Source organism: Adiantum capillus-veneris, chromosome 17 (genome assembly GCF_014529385.1).
Source record: "Adiantum capillus-veneris isolate H3 chromosome 17, ASM1452938v2, whole genome shotgun sequence".
NCBI classification, from domain to species: domain Eukaryota; kingdom Viridiplantae; phylum Streptophyta; class Polypodiopsida; order Polypodiales; family Pteridaceae; genus Adiantum; species Adiantum capillus-veneris.
Window position 1 is genome coordinate 68,372,089 of NC_140947.1, and position 22,713 is coordinate 68,394,801.

The 22,713-nt window shown below is 42.1% G+C and overlaps 1 pseudogene; it reads right to left on the reverse strand.

Moving 5' to 3' along the window:
- Window positions 1-18,294: 18,294 nt before the first annotated feature.
- Window positions 18,295-21,793, reverse strand: LOC147437434 (adenosylhomocysteinase-like; annotated as a pseudogene).
- Window positions 21,794-22,713: the final 920 nt, after the last annotated feature.

Consider the following 22,713-nt stretch of genomic DNA (forward strand, 5'->3'; position numbering starts at 1 on the left):
GAGGAACATTTAGCACCACCATCTGACCTAGCGGGACATGAATCTATAATTGAAGTACCCGTTAACAAGTTGGGGCAATACTTTGAAGGTGATAAATCTAATGCTACTCTGCCAATCACTACTAAAGGATTAACTGTAAAGGGAGTCCTTGATGGTGGTGCGGGAGTCAGCATGGTGACAAAGAGTTGTTGGGAGTCTATGGGGCGACCTCACCTTGAAGCCACAAGCGTAGTGGTAAAAATGGATAATGGATCTATTGTTACGCCTATTGGAATGCTTAAGGATCTCAGGATCAAGGTCTTGGGACACAAGGTAAGGCAGACTTTCATTGTTATGGATTTTTCCAAGCATCCTATGTCATTTGAGATGATCTTAGGGCGTCCATTCATGAGGGAAGCAAAAATGGTGCATGACTGGTCCAAAAACCACGTCTACTTACAGTTCCAAGACTCTGTCATTCGAGTTGATCTTTTAAGTGGTCGAACGCATCCTCTAGGAAATAAATTCATCATTGATAATCGATCAGACACAACAATTCACTCAGCTCCATTACAGTATTGTTACACGTGTAACGAAGACACGGATATTGGGGAGAACTCTCCTTATATGGATATCCTACCCGGAATGGCTGAGTCAGACAATGTTGATTGGGTACACCTAGCGGCAACTATAGATACATGGGGAGCTAGAGGAACAACCTGGGTAACACCAGATGGGAAAGAGATACCACACATTGCACCAGTAAACATGCTAGGTGTAGCGCATGTAACATCCGATGATAAGAAAGAGGCACATCTACCTGAGAGTGAAACCGATGATTCCTCAAAGGCTTCAGGCCAATACACATCAGAAACGGAATCTCAGGGAGAAATGGATTCAGAACCTGAGGAAACATCGAGTGAGCCAAGTATAGAAACTGAACACTCAAGGTCTAGTACGACCATCTATGGTAATTTATATGAGAGTGAAGAAGATACAAGCGAAGACCTATCAAGCGAGTCGAGTTCAAACATTTACCAAAATCAAAACCTTAACAAGAAACAAAGGGCATATAAGAGACGACGATATCGAGCAAATGTGAGAGCTAGGATAAACAAGGAAAGATCTACTGCAAAATGGCTTAGTTATCTAGGGGCATGTGATGCTCATCGAAAGCTAGTAGACAATTGGGGTGAACATCTCCAGAGTGTCATGTGGTGCAGCCCGCGACCCATTGACCTCGCTCAATTGGAGGTTACAGAGCCGAAATTGAGTCGAACTATAAGAAGACGTCAAAACCGAGAGTTAACACAACAACAAAAGGAGGCAGAACTAAAAGAAAGGTCTCTGTCAGGACAAGAGCCTGCTGACTTACATACGGCTCCTGAACATTTTAAATCTTATACCACGGGGGAGCGAAAGGTTGTGTATGCCAAAGCCCAACGAATACCTACCAATGGAAGCAGTGGAGTCTATGATGGTCCAGCGGTAGTTAAAGAGATAGAATTAGCAGAACCAGGTGAGGAGTCTAAACCAGTCTTTATTGCTCAAGACCTTACCGAAACTGAAGAGGCTGTACTTAAGGAGCTCCTCAAGGAATACAAGGATATCTTTGCTTGGACATATCACGACATGAAGGGCGTTCCACCTTCTGTGGTGCAACATACAATTCCCATGATTAACACTGCTAAACCCGTCCAGCAACGACCCTATCCAATGAATCCTAAGTACGCCAAAATTGTACGAGAGGAGATTAAAAAACTTATCCAATGTGGATTCATATACCCTATTGAGCACTCAGAATGGGTTTCTCCAATAGTCATTGTGCCAAAAAAAGAATGGGAAACTAAGAGTGTGCGTGGACCTCAAGAAAGTTAATGTAGCCACTAGGAGAGATCATTATCCCTTGCCATATTCAGAACATGTGCTTGAAAAAGTTGCGGGCAAGGACGCTTATAGCTTTTTAGATGGGTACTCTGGTTACAATCAAATCACAATTGCATTAGAGGACCAAGCTAAAACTGCTTTTATCACAGAGTTTGGAGTGTTTGCATTTCGTGTTATGGCTTTTGGCTTAACAAATGCCCCTCCTACATTCCAACGATTAATAAACACTGCGTTTAAAGAATTTCTAAGGGAGTTTTGTGAAGCTTTCCTAGACGACCTTTGTGTTTATTCTTCTTGGGAGAAGCATTTGTTATATCTACGAAAAATATTTGAAAGGTGCAGATTCTATCGCATCTCATTGAACCCTTTCAAATGCCAATTTTGGGTTAAGCATGGAGTCATTCTAGGGCATATAGTGTCCAAGAACGGGATATCCACAGATGAGAGTAAGATTAAAACCATTGCCGATTTGCTACCACCTATGAACTATAAAGGAGTTCAAAGATTCATGGGCCATGTTGGTTATTATCGAAGATTTATTTTAAACTTTGTCGAGATAGCGCGTCCATTGTACAAGCTTCTTATCGAGTTTCACTGGACGGAAGAATGTCATCAATCTTATGAGTTATTAAAGAAGGCCCTAACAAGTGCTTCAATCTTGCGAACACCTGATTGGAATGTACCTTTTCATGTGCATATTGATGCATCAAATTTTGCTATTGGGTGTGTTCTAACTCAACCAAGAGAACATAAATTGGACTACCTTATTAGCTTTGCAAGTCGCCAATTACATGATGCCGAGATGAACTACACTACTACAGAGCGCGAAGGTCTAGCTATGATTTACGCAGTAAAGAAATTTCGCTATTACCTTCTTGCTACCAAGTTTGTGTTTTATGTTGATCATCAAGCATTGCTATATTTGGTAAACAAGCCGTGTTCCACAGGTCGAATTACACAATGGTTGTTAATTCTTCTTGAGTTTGACTTCACCGTTGTTGTGAGGCCTGGGAGGAAACATGTCATGGCGGATCATTTATCTCGTATCCCTAATGGCGAAGCTCCTACAAGGGTTGATGATGAATTGCCTGATACTCCTTTGTTCATTGTTGAGACAATGCCTGAATGGAGTGAAAAGATTGTTAACTTCTTAGTTAATGGTTTTCCACCCAAAGAACTGCGAAAAGATATAGCTCGAAAATTAATCAAGGAATGCGAACCCTATTGCTTAGTGGCTGGAACTCTCTATAAGAGAGGAAAAGATGATGTTCTTAGACGTTGTGCCCGCGAGGATGAGTATTTATATATTCTACAAGAGGCACACATGGGCGTAGCTGGTGGTCACTTTTCAGGAAAGTTGACTGCCCGAAAGATCTTACAGTCAGGCTATTGGTGGCCCACTCTATTTAAGGATGCATCACTTTTTGCAAAGGGATGTGATGAATGCCAATGCTTCAACAAGCCACAAAGAAGGGATAGAATGCCTCTACATCCCATCAAGGTAACCCAACCATTTGAAAAGTGGGGCTTAGACTTTGTAGGACCGATTAGTCCGGCTGCACGTAACACGCAATCACGATATATCATTGTCACTACCGACTATGTAACCAAATGGGCTGAAGCAAAAGCAACACAAAAGGCGGATGCAAAAACAACAGCTAAGTTCCTCTTTGAGAACATTATCACACGTTTTGGATGCCCCTTTGAACTTGTGAGTGACAATGGAACTCATTTTATAAATGAAGTAATAAAAGAACTCACATCAAACTTCATGATATCTCACCACAAGTCTACACCCTCTTATCCCCAAGCAAATGGCCAAGCTGAGAGTACCAACAAAACTCTCATCTCCATTTTGACAAAGACAGTCGAGGCTCATCGCACTGATTGGGACCTAAAGCTTACATCAGCTTTATGGGCTTATCGTACTGCGTATAAAGTTGCTATTAATTGCACACCATTTAAGATGGTGTATGGCCAAGAAGCAGTTATGCCATGGGAGTTTGTCATTCCTAGTCTTCGAGTAGCTTCTCAAGAAGGTTGGGATGGTAACCCCTTAGTGGAGCGATTATATATCCTGGAAAGGCTAGATGAAGAAAGGCAATTAGCTGTGCGAAATGCTCTAGTGGAGAAGGATAGGAGAAAGAAGTGGTTTGATAGCCATTTAAAGGATAAAGACATCAAGGTTGGTGATAAAGTTCTTATGTACGGGGTACGTAATGAAAAGAAGAAATTGAAATACGCTGGTAAGGGACCATATCGAAAGTGTGAAATTACTCCGCAAGGTACCATTCATGTGGAGACTCTAGATGGAGTTGAAACCATTGGATTCCTTAATGGGAGTAAATTCAAAAGATATTATGATCCTCTAAGCCAGGAAGAGTTGCAAGCCATCCATCAAAAGAAGGCTGCCAAGGAACAAGCAGAGCTTTAAAAAATCCAAGCAAGAGTTGAGGCTCGAGAACGACAACAACGTCTTAGACGCCAACGAGAGGCTAATCTGGGAATCACGCAAGCATTTTTCGAGGACACAGATGATGACTCATTAGAATCTGAGCCATCCCTACGATACCCAATTGAGCTAAATAGCCCCTATGGGAAAGTACTATACAATGCCTTATTAGATACGGGAGCTAAACACAATTTGTTATCCTATGGAGTTTGGTGTCAATTAGGGAAACCAACCCTATCCCCGAGTACGATGCAAGTCAAGGGCATTAATAAAAAGAAAACTGCTATTCTTGGAGTCCTTCAGACCCCTGTTGTCTATGACAATGGAAGCATAGTGCAGAGGTTTCTAGTCATGCCTGCAGGAGCTATGGAAGGCAACGTAAACCTGGGACGCACGTGGATGTTGGCAACCAAATGCACTATTGATTGGGATACTGGTAGTGTCACGACGCGACCACCGACTCTTACCCCTATCATTCAAGCAAAGTCACCTACATTGCAAACTCTAACAAAGTTGAAGGATAGCCAACATTCACAAGCCAAGGTGGTTAACTCGTCTTTGCCGGCTACCCATGAATCTAGCACTTCAACACTTGTAGTCGCAGCAAGCAGTAATATTGCAAGTACTCCCCAAGGCCTTACTTCCAACTACCTCAACCCTCCCATCCATTCCAAGAAAAAATTTCCCGGGAAAACCAAGAGCGCGCCCTAGGAGAGTCAAGACCAAATCACGATGGATTCCAAAACAACTATTAGAAGCTCAAGGCTACTATGATGGAAATGAGCAAATTTGGGTACCTAAACGTAAAATGTGTCCTTCCCTATCGACAACAAACCCATATGAGTCAAACAGTGTAACACTAAAGCCAATGGCAGACCGTGGGAAGGGAAAGATCAGAGAATGCTACACACCTAGTCCAGAGCTAGTTTGGGCTCCAAGGAAAAACCAATTTATTCCACCTAGCTCAGGAAGGGGGGAGTTCCATGAAGCTTCTAGCTCCTCATGTAATACATCCATAGAGGTAAAAGCTTCTACACATCCTCCATCTATAGTAGTGGACCTCCATGAAGCTACAAAAGAATCCACACCTCCCAGTGTTCAAGAATCACCTGATGAACCACTTCAAGTTCGATCCTAGGAGAGTACCTTACCACCCTTGCAACTTGATGAGGCACTTAGGGTAATAGAAAAATACTGGCAAAAATCCTCACCTATTACCAACTGGATCAATTGGTTTCAAAGGGTGACGACATCATTTCAAACGGTATGATCTACCCAAGGAAGGGGGGAGTGTTTGTGGACATCCATCATTCACTTGCTTCCCTCTCAACCTTTCTCCCTGACCTCTTAATCTCCAATCTTAGGGAATGTATATATAAAGCCTTATACTCACAAAAACAAGATAAAAAAGTAAAAGAGCAAGAGCCATAACACAAATCATAAAGACAAATTATGCACAAGAACACGACCCTTGTAATATTTGCACTCTAACCATCATCTATTTGCGTGTACAGATATGGCTAGTATGCTAGAGTCATCCACTCCTGCCTTGGGTGAGAGGTACCCTCGTTACTTTTCACAAATATTTCACATGGTCTTTCCACTGCTTGCATGTGAATGGGATTTGATAGGTACGCTAGCATGTGAGAGGAATTTTGAGGAGTTAGAATGGCTGATACGTCTCTTGACCACGTCTGATCCATACTTAGTAGAGAGCGTTTCTCCCATTGCACAAGCCTACCCTTTTGACCAAGATGACTATAGGCGTCTAGTGACCTTCTTAGTAAACATGGGCACCTATGATGAAGAAGAAAATTTACACGACTACACGGATGGCACATATGGTCTCATCGATGATAACTTTGTTTATCTCGACGACGAAGATAGGGGTTTAGCCTTAGGGTTTCCCCCCAACCTCTACAATATCCTATTCCCTTGACTCTCTAGGGGGAGTGCAAATAATTAGGTTAGGGTTCCTTATGTTTTTTGTTGTGTTCAATAAGTGTTGGTACCTTTTTCCACTAATGTGCCTCCTGGAGGTATTCCTTTTGTTTCCTAGTGTGTACAGGAGCGTGTTGCTATTGGTAGGATTTGGACCTTCATAGAATCTTTATCTCGACTCACTCTTCAAATCAAGCACGACCATCGACACAAACAGGTGTTTCTTGTCCATTAGCATTGCCCCTTATCTTTTTTGCATCTATGATTGTCAGCTTTAATTGTGATTGGTAGCCTAATATTCACCGCATTTGCTTAGTATCAAACATTTAATTCAATGTAATTTTTTGTCATAATCACTTGTCTAGGTTTAAAAATCAAGCAGTCCGACAAACTAGTTTGACCAAGTTAGGTGTTAGAAATCTTCTCTTAATACCATAGGGAATGCCTTCCTAATAATTAATGGTTACTTAGGTTCTTAACCCGATTTAGGCAACATTGTGTGAAATGTACTAGGGCTTTCTAGTGGGCTTGATCCTATTGACCTTTAGCTTAAGTATTATAAAGGGAGTTTACTAGTGTGATGAGCCTGGGGAGGTGTATCAGTGTTATATGACCCCCCAAAGTTACAAAATTAAAATGCTGAAAAAGAACAAACAAAAAATCAAAGTGCCACACTGTAAAATCTTACGCTGGAAGAGAAATCTCAGCTTGATTTGGTACTTCACTCACATGTATTGCCTATGGTACTAGAGCCCGAGAGGTTCCCAGTATGGGCGCTTTTACTTGAAAAGCAAAAAAGCCAAGGCATACAAAATAAGCACACACATCAAAATTGAATCACTATGAAAAGACTTTGGGGGGTCAAAGAAAAAGTAATCAGTCAGGCGATGATTTCATGAGAAATTCCTTTTATGGTAGCTTAACGACAAGGTCTTCTAGATATAGCCTCTAGTCAGCCCTCGAACATGAATACTTGGCTCTCGCGATTAAACAACTTAATTGACCACAGAAAATTAAGAAGCTTACCCATGGTATTAATATTCGATCTCTAGTGCCTTTCGACCGTCAAATTAGCGACCCCAGACTTGTTTAATTTTTTACCTTTACATCTGTCTATGCATTTGATTACATTGCAATTTAATGTTCATTGCTGACAAATTGTTTGAAATTCTTTTACCAATCAATTTGTCTACCTAAAACTGCATATGCTTTTTAATCACTTATGAGAATGCAATTACTGTGCCAATGTTGTTTGATTTTGCAGTGACTGAAGAAGGCTAAGGACATTTATCTCAAATGCTCTTCCACCTCGACGAACGAGCTTCAACTCAATAGCTTCCGAGGACGGAATCTACATCAGGAAGGGGGGCATGTTAACCCTCATGGCTCACGGACACCCCATCACCTACGACGGATGTGTATTATGTATTTGGTAGAGTCAGGTACCGGGCTTGTCGGACCAATAGGAAAAGGGTAAGAGTGATCGCCGATGAGAGGCGCACTCTAACTGGGACATTCAAGGGATTAGTTGGCTAAGCATGGGCGCCCAAGTGTGAATGGGGTGAGCTCATATAAAAGCCAACTAAACCTAAAATTCACTTATTCTCTCATTTGTGCAATACAAGAGTGCTTTTGCTCCATCTCCATCTCCATCTTCTTCTTCTTCACCTCCTTGTGTGTATGTGTGTATGTGAGAGAGAGAGAGAGAGAGAGGGAGAGTGTGTGTGTGATCAAGCATTACGAAGGAACGACGGCGGCGAAGCGGTTGAGCGCGGCACGACTGCATCTTCTTCTTCATCGCGGCGAGGAATCCACCACGAAGGCGAGCGTAGAGCGGTGAGTGACACACCCTTTGCTCTCTTGAGCTTGCTAGATTAGTCTTGTTGTGTGCTTGGAGCCATTTGCGGCTCGCACACGGTGTATCGGCAAGTCTCTTGCTTCAACAGTGCGGCAAGGAGCGCACATAGGTGCTCTCTCGTCATGGTGGGGAGCTTGGAGAATCCCATGAGCACGAAGCTACCGTTGCACTTCACTTTGGAGGGATGGATTGCCTATGGCTTGTTGAAGCCTAGAAACAAGATAGTCCACAAGCATCGGGGCATCATTAGTAGCTTGCTCATTAGCAAAATAAAATTTATCAACATTAATTTCACTCTCTTTACTATTGTTAGCCATTCTAACAACTTTTAGGTGTAAACTTTTTAGGTGTACTTTGTCACTTCAAGCCCTAGTTGCTACTCCTCTTTACCCCTTTAGAAAAAGCACTCAAGCTAATGTACCCGTGGCTCGAATACCATTAATTGCAAGCAATAGAAGAGAGGGTCCTTCAACACCAATACAGCACCCGCTCTTGTCAAGCTTCTAATAGCTCAATAGTGGTTAAGCCGTAGGCAAGCCCGGTAGGACTCCACTATCAAGACCATAGCTCTCGACGGTGATGCCCCGTTAACTGCACAAAGGCGCCTACGCATTGCAAAGCTGAAAAATCCCTATTCTACTTACTCACTTGCAATTAATAGTACCAACCATTTATAACTATCTTTAGGACCTCCCTTCTTGAGCAATAAAAGAGAAACCTTGTGCTCTAATACCAATGTAACATTTAATGGTCTATTAACTTATGTGTAACGGAAAATAGCATGAACACAGTGAGCATTTCATTAGAATAGCTTCCTAATGAGAATAACAAGAGTGCTTGGGTGGAGAGAGCAACAAAAAGCATAACACCTAGTTAGATAGCATGAACAATACTTCAAAAGAGAGAGAAATTAAGCAATTGACAATAGTTGAGGACCGGATTTGCATGGAGCCGATCCCCCCTCCAAAAAGCTTTGTATGGTTTCTCCCATCAAGAGAGACATTTTACAATACAATTCTTTGTGTTCCTTCAATACTAGCTAGTGCAATGAAGATGGAAACTTCATGCACTAAGCAAAACACAACATCAATTCCCTCACGGTCTCAGACACAAGACCTCGCACACCTTCGAAGATGGTGAGAGCTAGTGGGATATGAGAGTAGATTGAGAGGAAAAAGGAGTATTCTTGCGAGAAACTTGTACATCTCCTCACATAATCACTCATATTAGCATAGCTCAGCTTAGTAATTAGCATGGTAGAGGAGATGAGTATGCATTGAAGCTTGGCTCTTGGTTGGATTTGCATCACAAAGCCAAGAGTTGTTGGTGTAGGCATCCCTTCTCACAAGCTTGGAGTAGGTGCTAAGCTTTCCATTAAAGCTTGAGAAGGAGAGATAGTCTTCTTTGCTTCACACATGAGATTGTGTGAGTGTGTGTGTGATAATGCCTTGCAAAAATCAGTCCCCCTCTCTCTCTTAGTCGACCCCCCTTGCTAAATGCTCATGCTACAGCCCTATTGGACCTCCCTAGGCCTAGCCAATGGAAATTAAACAGCATAAGTGATAGCCTTCTAACATGTGTCTCCCTTTCCCCTTTTGTGAGAGCTTTAGGTAATTAATAAATGCAACTAAACTCTCATTGAACCCCTTTGCCTCCTGGCCAATAGGAATCAGGCAAGCCATTGGGCTACTGAATGCTCATTGGTCTCCTTGGGAGACTGTCCAATAGTCTTCTAGAGAGCTTAGTTCTTATTGGTTCTTTTATTACTGTGTTTTTAAATCATTTAAACTAGATTTACTCTAGACTAATTCTCATTGGTCCACCTCCATGGCCATCCAATAGGATTTGAGTACACCTTGTGGGCATTTGGCCTAGGGAGCTGACATGTGTCCCTCTTTCCCCTTGTGTAGAAATGAAGTTTGTGAGTGTGTGTGGGTGTTTCTCTCTCATCCCCTACTTCTTGGGCTCACCCCCTCCTATGTAGGGCTTGACAAAGACTTTTTGGGACACACACAAAGCATCCAAGTCCCCTAATGTTTGACCTTTGGACACAACCTTTGAATTTTGGAACCTTAGCATTTTGGAAGTCTTAATGGGATGAACCTTAGGGTCTTTTGAGCCCATTGTTACACATAGCTCTTTTGCAAATGGCCCCCCCTTTGGATCCCTATTTTCCCTCCTTTTGATCCCTACTATGGCTGGTCTGCTAGCTTAACCAATATTCTAGCTTTTTCTCCCCTGGCACTTCCCCATATTAAATGATCAATTTAACATGAGAAAATCATTTAGGAGAATTAGATATTGATTATTATGACAACTTCCATAGATAGGACCCTAAAAACCTCTTCCTTATTACGGTGAAGACAAAAAAATCCCATCTTGGTTCAGTATGATGAGCCTCTTGGGATTGCCTTTTGAGTATCATGCATTGATTTTCAAGACTACGCAAAAATTTCTAAGGTCTATTGGAATTGCTCTAGGCATTTACACCAAGCTCGAGATCTTTGAAAACCCTATCTATGAAATTAAAATCTACATCTTTGGATGGAATTGTCACTCACATTTAACTCTCCCTCTCTCTCTCTCTCTCTCTCTCTCTCTCTCTCTCTCTCTCTCTCTCTCTCTCTTATCTAGTCTAGGGACACATAGATGTACTCTTTTGAGCACATTGCCATTACCAGAACATTTCATTTCATTGTCGTCTCTCTCTTTCTCTCTCCCACCTATTATTTTATTCACTTTGGTCTTTTTCTTCTCTCTCCCCCCCCCCCCCCCCCCCCCCCCCCCCCCTCTCTCTCTCTCTTTGTTTGTGTGTGGTTGTGTAGTATGCATGTGTGTATGTGTGTGAAGTACCCTTCAAATTCAGTTCATTTTCAGCTCTTTGTCTCTCTATGTGTACTTGTGTGTTTTCTCTCTCTCTCTCTCTCTCTCTCTCTCTCTCTCTCTCTCTCTCTCTCTCTCTCTCCTTTTATTATGTCTATGGTCACATTACCATAACATTTCATTTCTTTGTCATCTCTCTCTTTCTCTCTCTCCCCAAAATTTTTTTACTCTTTGGTCTTTTTCCTCTCTCTCTCTCTCTCTCTCTCTCTCTCTCTCTCTCTCTCTCTCTCTTACAGGAGCTACGGATATCCAAACAGCCACGATTGAGGAGTGGGACTACATAGCATCGACAAAGAGTACAGTAAAGGATTGCAGCCATACTTTCTCGATAGCTAGAGTGCAAATGAGGATGGATTCTAGTAGTAGTAGTATTTTTGTTCTAGTCTTTTAGCACCCACACATGGTATCAGATTCACAGTTTTGTAACAGTTTGGACTCATAGGTGATTTTGGCCTTTAAAATACGTTAATATAACATCTCATTTCATTTCATTTTGGTCTCTCTATCTCTATCTTCACAATTTTTGTAACACTTTGGTCTCATAGATCATTTTGTCCTTTTGAAGACGTTAATATCATTTCATTTCTTTCTCTCTATCTTGTATTTTTATGAATTAGTTTCCACCATAACATTAATTTAACAAAACATTTCTCTCTCTCTCTCTCTCTCTCTCTCTCTCTCTCTCTCTCACAACAACTAGACACTTGAAGTTGTTGAGAGCTTTAAGTACCTTGGCCTTGAGGTTCCATCCAATCACAAGTGGCATGAATGTGCTATGCGTCGTTTGGAAGCGGGAAAGAGAGCATATTATGCATTTGAGAACATGTGTAATGCGGGAAACATCAAGTGTTGGGTTCTCAAGAAGTATCTTTTTGATGCATTGGTGACACCGGTTCTTCTTTATGGAGTTGAAGTGTGGGGCGGGAGCATCTCAAAGTCTACTTGGAAAGAGTTTGAGAATGTTCAAAAGCATTTTCCTACAAACTTTCTCCAAGTTAAGACACAAACACCATATATGCTCCTACTTCTTGAGTCGAGATCTCTTCCACTTGAGGTTATGGGCATGGAAAGGGTTGTGGAGTACATGATAAAGATGCGTCAAAACCCCTCACATCGACTTCCTACAATTGCATGGGAAGCAAGAAAAAAAGTTCAAAAGACACATAAAAGCAAGATCTTGAGCACGGGATGGATGCAAGACATAAAGAAGTGGTTTGGGAGATGGGATGCATTACACTTGCTACATGATGCTTCAATTGACTCTCGAGTGAATGAAGCTTTTCTACAACGCCAATGTATTACGGCTTGGGAGAAATCCGGTGGGTCACGCTTCATACATTACACCACCTATATTGCCCCCAACTACAAAACCATGTTCTTCGCTGAGAGAGGAAACCGTACTCAAACTTACATGCTTGAGCCTATTCCCTTGTCCGCGATACGCACTATCGCAGCAATTCGGCTTAGCTCCCATTTCCTTCGATGCGAGATAGGGTGTTGGGGCAATGGAGAAGAGTCAAATCGATTGTGCACATTATGCTCACTGCAAGTTCGAGAGTCTGAGTACCACACACTACTAGAGTGCTCAGCTTTTGATCACATCCGAACTTGCTTCTCTCACATTTTCAGCCATAACTTAGACCTACACACTTTCCTCTCCCAGCCAAAGTGTGGGCTCTCCATTGCGACTCTCATCACTACAATTTTGGAGCATCGAGAGTCACTCATCAGCCATACACATACTACATCACATGTAACTTTGGTCCCATAGGTCATATTTGACCTCCGAGGACGATAATAAAATCTATCTATCTATCTATCTATCTCTCTCTCTCTCTGAATAAACAAAACAAATCAAATAATTAAATTGAAATAAAAAGTTAACTAAAACATCCACAATTTTGTAACAGTTTGGTCTCATAGGTCATTTTGGCCTTTTAAAGACGTTAATATAACATTTCATTAACCTAATTTACCTAAGTTCAGGTCAATTGTCATTTTCATTTCGTTTCGTTTTGTTTCGTTCTCTCTATCTCTATCTTCACAATTTTTGTAAGAGTTTGGTCTCATAGGTCATTTTGGCCTTTTGAAGATGTTAATATCATTTCATTTCTTTCTCTCTCTCTTGTATTTATATGAATGAGTTTTTACCATAACATTAATTTAACAAAACATTTCATTTCATTCACAATTTTGTAACAGTTTGGTCGCATAGGTCATTTGGCCTTTTAAAGACGTTAATATAACATTTCATTAACCTAATTTACCTAAGTTCGGGTCAATTGTCATCTCTCTCTCTCTCTCTCTCTCTCTCTCTCTCTCTCTCTGAGTGAATAAACAAATGAAATAATTAACAAATCAAATAATTAAATTGAAATTATAACTTAACCAAAACATTTACTTGGTTGAGCTTCACACACCTCGAGTCCACTCGCCTTGGCTTGCACACATTGTGTCTACCAAAAAAAAGAGAATATTGAATATTGAATCAAACTCATTAGAGTTGCTGAATATTGAATATTGACGGGGACAGAGAGAAAGAGAGCGAGAGGGTGCCCGCCGCAGCTCGCAAAGCACCACCATGCAAGCAAGGGGGAGAGAGAGAGAGACAAAGAGAGAGAGAGAGAGAGAGAGAGAGAGAGAGAGAGAGAGAGAGAGAGAGAGAGATCTATTTGCTTGGACTGCACCACGGCAGTGGCGGTGTCATAATAATCAATATCTAATTCTCCTAAATGATTTTCTCATATTAAACTGATCATTTAATGTGGGGAAGGCCAGGGGAGAAAAAGCTAGAATATTGGTTAAGCTAGCAGACCGACCACAGTAGGGATCCAAAGGGGGGGCCATCTGCAAAAGAGCCATGTGCAACAATGGGCTAAAAAGACCCTAAGGTTCAGCCCATTAAGACTTCCAAAATGCTAAGGTTCCAAAATTCAAAGGTTGTGTCCAAAGGTCAACCCTAGGGAAAATTGGATGCTTTGTGTGTGCCCTAAAAGTCTTTGCACATCCCTACATGGGAGGGGGCGAGCCCTAAAGGTAGGGGATGAGAGAGAAAGCCACACACACACACAGGCTCCCTTTACACAAAGGGAATGAGGGACACATGTCAGCTCCCTAGGCCAGATGCCCACAAGGTGTGCCCAATTTCTATTGGATGACCCTTGAAGTGGACCAATGAAAATTAAGCTAGAGTAAATCTAGTTTAATTAATTTAAAAACATTAATAAAAGAAACCAATGAGAATTAAGTCTCCTAGAAGACTATTGGGCAGTCTCCCAAGGGGTCCAATGAGCATTCAGGAGCCCCATGGCTTGCCTCATTCCTATTGGCCAGGAGGCAAAGGGGTCCAATGAGAGTTTAGTTTAATTATTTAATTACCTAAAGCTCTCACAAAAGGGGAAAGGGGGACACATGTCAGAAGGCTATCACTTATGCTGCTTAATTGTAATTGGCTTGACTTGGGGAGGGCCAATGAGGCTTCAGGAAGAGCATTTAGCAAGAGGGCTCGCCCAAGAGAGAGAGGGGGCTGATTTTTGCAAGGCATTATCACACACACACTCACACAAGCTCATGTGTGAAGAAAGAGAAGACTATCTCTTCCCAAGCTTTAATGGAGAACTCATCACCTAGTCTAAGTTTGTGAGATAGAAGCCTACATCAACACTCTCTTGGCATGTGGATGCAAATCCAACCAAGAGCCAAGCTTCAAAGCATGCTCATCTCCTCTACCAAGCTAATTACTAAGCTAAGCTATGCTACATATGAGTGATTATGTGAGGAGATGTACATCTTTCTCATAAGATACTCCTTCTTCCTCTCAATCTACTCTCATACCTTGCTAGCTCTCACCATCTTCGAAGGTGTGTGAGGTCTTGGGTCTGAGAAAGGGGATAATTCAAGTTGTGTTTGTTAAGTGTTTTGCTTAGTGCATGAAGTTTCCATCTTCATTGCACTAGCTAGTCTTGAAGGAACACAAAGAATTGTATTGTACAATGTCTCTCTTGATGGGAGAAACCATAATACAAAGCCTTTTGGAGGGGGGACCGGCTCCATGAAAATCCGGTCCTCAACTGTTGTCAATAGCTTAATTGCTCTCTCTTTTGAAAGTATTATCGATGTTATCTAACTAGGTGTTATGCTTTTTGTTGCTCTCTCCACCCAAGCACTCTTGTAATTCTCATTAGGAATCTACTCTAATGAAATGCCCACTATGTTCATGCTAATTTCCGCTACACATAAGTTATTAGGCCATTAAATGTTACAGGCGGGAACAGGAGGGAGAGACAAAGAGAGTGCACATCACCTGGCATTGGAGATATGCAAAGCCACATACACGACGTCAAATGCAGAATGCAGAGTTCAAAGTGCAAGCATGGGCAATCGAGCTCGCGATTATTAGCGTTGGCGATGCACATCATTATATAGGCAGTGGCAATGATGAGGTGTGGAGTATTGCATGCTAGTTGCGACGTCAATGTGGCGCAGATGCATGTGTCAAGCCTGCCGTTGTCGGTGGAGTGCAGTGAGGACGGACGGTGCAAGGCGAGGAACTATCAGCGCATGTGGACTGACAGAGACGCCTGCCTGGCAAGCAGGGTAGTGTATCCATCAACCCAGGTAGAGCTTGTGAGAGTTGTAGCACCCACTGTGGAGCAGGATGTAACGGGGACAGAGAGAAAGAAAGCGAGAGGGTGCTCGTAGCTCGCAGAGCACCACCATGCAAGCAAAAGGGGGGGGGGGGGGGGGGGAGAGAGAGAGAGAGAGAGAGAGAGAGAGAGATAGAGAGAGAGAGAGAGAGAGTTTTCATGGACTGCGACATTGGTGAAGGTAGGGAGGAGGAGTACAAAGTAGCATGACGATGACAAGCCTCGGGACTGCGCGGAGGGAAAGTGTTCGTGGCGGGAGGAGAGAGCAGTATATACCAAGGCGGAGAGCTGGTCATCTGTGTCTTCTTCTTATTATTATTCTTCTTCTCTCTCTCTCTCTCTCTCTCTCTCTCTCTCTCTCTCTGTGTTGTATTTCACAGAGCACAAGGAATGTAAGGTATTGAGTTCCCTCTCAGTTGTACTTCACTGAGAGCAGGGCATGTGAGGTACTGAGGTTCCCTGCATAGCTTTCAAATTTCGTCCGTCGTACTTCAATGTACTTCAAAGCTAGGCAGAGCCGCCACTAGCGCAAAGCACCACTAGTTTAAAAAAATTGGTCCTACGTCTTCAGCTCGCAAAATTTGACACCTGGCATTGGAGGCCCTTCCGCCATATTGTGTTAGTAGATGACTACTTACGAAGCTCCCTACTCTTGGACAGTTCACAATTTTAAAAGACTTTTACAAAAAGTGGAGACTTAACCCTTCAAATTGTTGGTTCTCCTCACTTTTTTGCGCAAAATATTATGTACCCCATACCAATTACGCCACAATTTTTTGGGCCTTATTTATATACGACGAGAGCCAATCAAAACGGCCGGAAGTAACCTTGCCTACAAATCTATCTTATCTTTCACACTTGCATTTTTTTTGCCCTGTCCAAAGGGCAAAGGCTTTAGAGTTGCCTTCCTTTTTTGGCCTGCCCAAAGAGCAAAGGCTATAGAGATGCCTTTTCTTTTTGTTGACTAAAATAGAAAAAAAAGTTGATTGTATTTTCAAGCATTTTTTGATAGGCCAAAAATGCTCATTGGTTGAAATAAGATAGTGGGCACTCATTTAAATGAATAGTGTGTAAATCTAACGATAAACATGTCTTGAGTTTTGAAATATGAAGTGAATGCTCAATTTGGAGTCACGTCCCCTAGTTATTAGGTGTTGGCATGAGTTTTAAAATATGAAGTGAATGCTCATTTTGGGAGTCACCTATGGTACTTATTAGGTGTTGGCATAGAAACTTGAAAGGCTAGTTGATTCTTTGCTAGTGTCGGCCAACTAGAGCAAGTGATAGCCATTTTTGAAAAGAAAATGGGAGCGGAATCAATAAAGATCCGAAAAATGAAATCTGAAACTTCAAGCTAAAGTCTGAAAATATCCGTGCATGCAGCGAGACACACACTCTCTCGCCCCTCGTGTGCCGTGTGCACAACCGATTGAGAACCATCTCTATAGAGAATGAAATGCAATATAGAAGCACGTTTCAACTTCGAAGGGAGGGTTGCCTCGATTAGAAACTCCATGAGCCAGCATGAGTCTTCCTCTTGGACAAATTTCCCTTTGGCAAGAAAAGGCTTTGTGCAGTCTCTCTCTCTCTCTCTCTCTCTCTCTCTCTCTCTCTCTCTCTCTCTCTCTCTCTCTCTCTCTCAGTTTCTGATCCAGAGGTGAGAGTCGTATAGCAAAGGCGGGAGTCACAGGTAGGGACCGCCACTGTGAGAAAGGTCCCCCTCCTCTGTTTTGTGAGGGTGTAAAGGTGGAGGAAATGTTGGCGATCAAACTGTAGCCTGCTTCCAAAACTTGCTTGTGTGCAGGCAGTAAAGGGGGGTAGCAACCCGTTAAAGGGGGCACCGAGGCAAGCGCAATTTGAAACAACAGCAGTCACACGTTTTTGAAATACGCAGCGAGACCATTTGTCTACAGAGAGGCGAGCAGGGCAGGCAAGCAGGTAGTAGTAGCGGCAACACATAGGCAGCACCCAAGGCAGTGAAGAAAATAAAGCCCACGTTCCCTTCATTGTACCTGAGTGGTGATATATAATCTGTGTTTGATTGTATGGGTCTCATCACATGTCCTATTTTCATTTGGCAGAGGGATTGCATTCAAGGGTAAGTTGGTAAGTGAAGATTCCCATAACTTTGCGATTGAGCGCTCATACTGTGTTTTGGTTCTTGCAGCAAACCATGGAGCATCTGCACCAGGGGGTTTTTGCTCTTTGCGTGTGGTTGCAACCCTCCTGGCCCCTTGCTCATCTTATTGATCTCCGACTAGTGTTGGGTGATGCTCGTACTCTTTTTACGTGTCCTGCTTTCATTCTCTTGCACTTCTGAGTACTTGCAGTTCAATTGCATCTATGCAAGATCACTATTGTGCACAGCTTGGAGCTCGTACTGCATGCTCACTGCAGGTGTGCTTTCAAATATGTTTGATAAGTTTGCTTATATTTATTTGCATCCTGATTTTTCCGAGAATTATGTTAAGCCAGGGTTTTATGGTGAAGGTTGGTTCTTTCTGTAGTTAACGTTCACCAACCTCCTCAACCTCTGTGCTCTATCTCTGCAATCCTAAAGCCCTTACACAAGTGCTGCAAGCTAGGTGCAGTTTGAATTTGTTCAAGTTTAAGCTTGCCCTACTCTAATCAGATCAAGTATGTCTGTCTCAATAGTAGTGACCTGGCTTGTAAGGGCCTTCCACATCAACATTGATGTAAGCAGTTTGATCCTTGGACAGTTTAATTAGCTTGGTACCAAGCTTGGCCAGATGTAGAGCAGTAACCTTCTCGTCCAGATGCTTGGGGAAAACACATATAATACTTGCTTGGCAAAATGTGCCAGCCTTCCTTTCATTCCACAACTCCAACTGAGTAGTCACCTGATTTGTGAAGCAGCATGGCAGCAACACATCTCAAATTATAGAAAGTCGGATGAGGTTATTGTAGAATTATTATCTCTCTTGTACAAATCACTTCAATGTACTGCTAAAGTATGATTCTCTAGACTGGTCTACGCCAGTGTCCAAGTTTATGTAGTGGACTGTGCGCCCCAACACCGTCATCGACTTTTCTTGAGAGCATATGTATGTATGCATGGATGCAAGTATGTGGGTCATTTTGGAAGAGGATACCCTTGTTTTCAGTGGCAGTTCAAGTCTCTTGGATATTTATTATCTCAGTAACATTGTTGCAGAACTCTAACAAGCATGTTTCCAGTTAAGGTCTATGATGTCTACTTCGGTAGCTTTAAAGGTGACACAATAAGTTTTCACAGCCTAGACTTGGTGACTTGGGAAAATAGGTGCCCCATTTATCTTTTAGTTCAACTAACAGCTTAGTCTCTAGGAATTTTTTCCATCTTCAAGTTGAAAGCAAATGGTACCATGCCTAAATGTTTGAAGACGGGTGCACGTGTGTGCGCGCTTGTGTAGCCGATTGATGTAGATGCATGTGGATACAACGTCTAGATTCCAAAGTCATCAGTCTTTCGCAATTGTTGTTTCGTTTCAGAGGGACGCTGATAGCATGTCTGATGTTGATTGGGACAATTTGGGTTTGAAACAAGAGAAATAGACCAGATGTTCATCATGAAATGTGACATGGTTGGAGAATGGCATAAGGGACAACTAGAGCCTTCTGGTGTCCTAGAAGTAAGCCCATTTTTTGGAGTGCTGACTTATGGACACGTAAGTGCTGGGGTGCCCAGTGCATGTCTCAAATTCATCTAGAGCTTTCTGGTGTTCTAGAAGTAAGCCCATTTGTTGGAGTGCTGACTTATGGACACGTAAGTGCTGGGGTGCCCAGTGCATGTCTCAAATTCATCAACCTCCCTCTGCCAGCACAATGATGCCCATCTTTCTTTCAGAGAGGATCCAGCACAATGATGCCCTCCTACCAGCACAATGATGTCCAATTTTGTCTCATAGAGGATCGAGTGATCAGTTTGAGGCCCCGAGTAAGTCTTCAAACCATGCATGTCTATCAATTTTGCAAACAGAAGTGTTATTCTTCGTCTTTCTCACGTGGCTAGCCATAATAATATCCTAATTTCTAGTAGTGGCTACAAAAATTCTACAACCTCGACCACATCCTCTAATTGTCAAGACAGGCAAGCCCTTTATGAGATCTTGCAATCTGAGTGATTACTACTTGAGCCTTCATGGCTCCAGCACAGTGTTTGCCAACATCATCATCATAGTCAGACATCAACCACCTTCCCACCAGTCATGACATCAATAGCCCTTAAGAGATGATCAAGCAAGGAATGACGACACAACCATAAAGATTGTCAAACTTGCTTTTGGTTACTGGGTCATTCACATTAATTGCAAAGAATATTAGTTTCATTAGTTTGCATCTGGTAAAGGCGGTGCACTTCAGTGGTAAGTCTCTTTAAAAATACCCACAAGTGTGTGCTTCATTTTGTTTGGGGTCTTTCTTAATGGCATCTTGAATAATTGTGAGAACTATTTGAAACTCTTGGTTCTCAGTGGAGGGATCTGGCACGGTGCCGTCCTTGGCATTAGCTTCCTCTACCTTCACTCTCTCATAAATAAGGATTGGTATCACCAACATAATCAACAATCAAATCTGGTCCACCACCAGGACCCTAGTCTAAGGCCCTCTCAGTTCATCAATAGTATTCTTGAAGATTCTATCCCTTCCAAGCAAAGCCAGATGCACTATCATGAGCAATGGCCGTCACCACAGCTTAGCTTGAGTAGACAAGATGTCACTTGTTTCATTTAAAGTTGAAATTGTTGGAGAACATACTGGCTACTCTTAAAATTAAGGGCAAATTACCAAAATACTCATAAAATTTGTAGAAAGTTTGAAAATAACCTTGAAATTTCAAAAAGTTCCAATATACCCTTGCATCATTTTGGGATGGAATTGTCCCAATTTTTGCATAGTGTAATGTTTATCACAATGGAGATCTATCTTTTAGCATTTTAGACAATTTTTCACCAATAAGCTCACAAATAGAGCCATATGCATTCAAAATGATGAACAATTTCATATGAAAAAGCTCAATTACCATCTAAAATCCTAGTGGTATCGTCTTCTTTTGATGAGAACTACTCTTCCTACGAGGAGTTGCAAAAAGAAATGTTTTAAGAGATGTTTTTGAGGTTAATTAGGGAACTTTGGAAAAAAAGTCAGGGCATTTGGGAATTTTTTGGTCAATATAATAGGGGTACATTGGGAATTTTTTATATTTGAGGGGTATTTTGGAAACTTCCGCAAATTACAAGGGTATTTTAGTAATTTTCTCTAAATTTTTTCGGATGTTGTTTCGTCCTCTTTTAGAAGATATTCTCCAAGGACGGGCCTTGTGGTTTTATCACTTGTTGGTAAACGCTATTCTCTATACAAATTTCATATCCATTACATACACTTCATATACTTGCTCATGTTTTACATTATGCACTTCTCATATATTTGCTTATCTTTTATCTTGCAGGCAGGCCTTGGGATTTTATCACTTGTTTGTAAGCTAAAATTATTTTTGGGATTTATACAAAAGAAACAATTCATATTGGTTGTTTTTCTTTGAAGGTATACAACAACCATAGTTCTTGGTTGTTTGCATTTAGCCATCTATAAGCAATGATTCTTTCTTTTGCCTTGACACCTGGCATTACATTCTGTGCTAATTTTTGGCAAAACTTAACATAAATAATCACCATCTTTGGCTATATGTTAGTTTGTATCTTTTGCCGAACATTCTTGTTTTACTAAGATAAATAGGACACTCAAATATAATATTTTTTCATCAACACCCCCCAAGCTGCTTTTTATTCGGAGCTAATCTTGAAAGGCAACCAAGTTTCCTTTTCTGAAGAGGGAAAGTGTTGACTTCCCTTGCTCTCTCTCTCTCTCTCTCTCTCTCTCTCTCTCTCTCTCTCTCTCTCTTTCTTTCTCAGCCTAGGGTGGCTACTGTGCCGACTCTCCTTTGCTTGCATGTAGCTTCTCTCTCTCTCTCCCTCCCTCAGTCCCTACGATCTCATCATCGTCGTCCCCTCTGCCGATGTTGTGCGGGTCCCCCTTGGCTTCCTCCACCATCTCGACACTTTCCACGACATGCCCTCGTGTCAGCTCACTCACTCCGATCTCACCGCCATGAGTTTTGTGAGAGTTGCGCCTCTCTTCCTCCTTGATCATCGTGAATCTCTCTCTCTCTCTCTCTCTCTCTCTCTCTCTCTCTCTCTCCGTCTCTCTCTGGGCTGTGCGTTGATGCCCAAGTTGTCTCCATTGGCGCCCTCTGTCTCTGTTGTCTGGCACAGCAAGCGCGTCTGCGTATGTACAACAAACCATTGTGTGGGCATGGGGACATTCGTCGGCAAGTCGTAGCGACGTCTTTTCAAAAAAATGCCATGATGGCATTTTTTTCAAAATTACTAACCTATTGTCTTTTTGGGAGTTTTCAAAATTGAGTGCACCGTGTGAGTAGGGCAAAGAGACAATATGTTAGTAATTAATATATGCTTCTAGTATGTTGCTACGATTTTGGGTCAATTTGTTGGCACTGTCGTTAAGGCAGGGTCAATGGGGAGGAATTTTGCGAGCATGGCCATAGGGGCTTTGGCCAATGACGATTTGCCATGGGAGGGTTTTTTTTTAAGGTGGACCACATGCATACAAATGCTATTTCGGTTGTGTTGCGGTTTATGCACTGTTTTTGCTTAGCATCTTAGAACAAAAGGTATTCTCAATTGTTGTGGGTGTGCTCTCTCTCTCTCTCTCTCTCTCTCTCTCTCTCTCTCTCTCTCTCTCTCTCTCTCTCAGTTGTTGAGAGCTTTAAGTACCTTGGCCTTGAGGTTCCATCCAATCACAAGTGGCATGAATGTGCTATGCGTCGTTTGGAAGCGGGAAAGAGAGCATATTATGCATTTGAGAACATGTGTAATGCGGGAAACATCAAGTGTTGGGTTCTCAAGAAGTATCTTTTTGATGCATTGGTGACACCGGTTCTTCTTTATGGAGTTGAAGTGTGGGGCGGGAGCATCTCAAAGTCTACTTGGAAAGAGTTTGAGAATGTCCAAAAGCGTTTTCTTACAAACTTTCTCCAAGTTAAGACACAA